The sequence below is a fragment of the Etheostoma spectabile genome, chromosome 9 (genome assembly GCF_008692095.1).
Source record: "Etheostoma spectabile isolate EspeVRDwgs_2016 chromosome 9, UIUC_Espe_1.0, whole genome shotgun sequence".
In the NCBI taxonomy this organism is placed as follows: Eukaryota; Metazoa; Chordata; class Actinopteri; order Perciformes; family Percidae; genus Etheostoma; species Etheostoma spectabile.
In genome coordinates this window covers 8,689,828-8,691,208 of record NC_045741.1, presented here as the reverse complement: position 1 = coordinate 8,691,208, position 1,381 = coordinate 8,689,828, and the positions used below count along the sequence as shown (strand labels likewise).

Genomic DNA, 1,381 nt, shown 5'->3' with positions numbered 1-1,381 from the left:
ATAAATAAATCTGAACCTAAATCTAGTCTGGTATATCAATTATAAATCTGTCTGAAGCCAACTCATCCATGGTCATGAGAACATGGAGCAAAGTGAAAGAATGCGGGAAAGCTTTGCCATCAGGGGCGGATTGGCCATCTGGCAAAATGCCGAGGGGCCGGACTAATTTTTTTGAAGATGGCCTGGTAAGGTATTTTTTAACATAGGCCTACAAATGAATTGTCTTTACCGGCCGACAGCGCATAGGACGGGGTTGTATTGCTTGCAAGATTTCACTATGGTTATGAAAATAATTATTATGTTACTAATAATATTGAATATTAAGCATTTGGCTAGTTGGCAACGTCCGGCTTGGTCCCAAGATGGGCCGACCAACCCAATCAGAGGTTACTCAAATTGGGGCATTCAGTCAAAATCATGCAGATCACAAACTATTAATTTAAGACAGTTCATTAACGGTTAAAACCGGCTCGTTGCATTAAATAGTAGTCTAATTCAGTGTTTTGGTACAGTTGGTTGAAAACCCTGATCAAGCAGTGTTGTTCTGCTCCGTCTTTCTGCTGTGCCCCATTCACATGGTCACATTCACATAGGTTTTACAGGTTAAACATCAATTAATCCGCAGTTCACATGTAGGCCTATGCATGAACTGTGGTGGTCTGTTACACCTTAGGCTATATTCAACATCACTGATCATTTTTGATCAATAGAATGTAGAAAACTGTTCATTTCACAACGTTTTGTATCCATAACATGATTGTGTTGTACCATTTAGCAGTAAAAGCAGTAGCCTATGTAAGTCAATCCTACATTTTTCAACTCGGGATCAAAACGTGCTCCTTGGGGAAAAAAGTTACCATAAGCTCTGTTAGTGCTAATTTAACAACTGGACTTTGGGAGTGTTGCTGTAGCCTGTGGCCAGGTTGGCTCTGTGGTAGAGCAGGCAAGGTTTAAGCCTCGATGCAGAGGTCCAGGGTTTGAGTCAAACCTGTGACGATTTCCCCCCTTTCTCACCTAACTCTCCTGTCTAAAATTAAAGGTGGAAAAGCCCAAAAAATCTTTAAAAAAAAAATAAAAAGAAAAAAAAAAGTGTTGTCATATGCGGCCCATGTCCCAGATGTGAAAGCCCCCTTACTGGACTACTGAATATAATAATATTCCATTATATTTTGTATTTTTGAATTGTTACCTGCCACCAGAGTTCCTTGTCATAAATGTACATGTTTTTACTTTAAACTGGTGCCTAAAAATGTATCAGAATGCAGGAATTGATGTCTTTCGCCCTCAAAATTTCCTGGGGTAGTACCCCCAGTCCCCCGGTACATTAAATGTTCAAAATGTCATCATCTGTACACAAATGTAATTAGTGAATGCACGTGTC

At 39.8% G+C, this 1,381-nt stretch overlaps 1 long non-coding RNA gene across 1 annotated transcript; it reads left to right on the top strand.

The window, feature by feature from the left end:
* The first annotated feature begins 735 nt into the window (after positions 1-735).
* On the top strand, positions 736-1,194 carry LOC116696176 (uncharacterized). Its single transcript, XR_004333644.1, has 3 exons — positions 736-899; positions 944-948; positions 1,091-1,194. It is a non-coding gene; the product is annotated as an uncharacterized LOC116696176 (long non-coding RNA).
* The last annotated feature ends 187 nt before the right edge of the window (positions 1,195-1,381 follow it).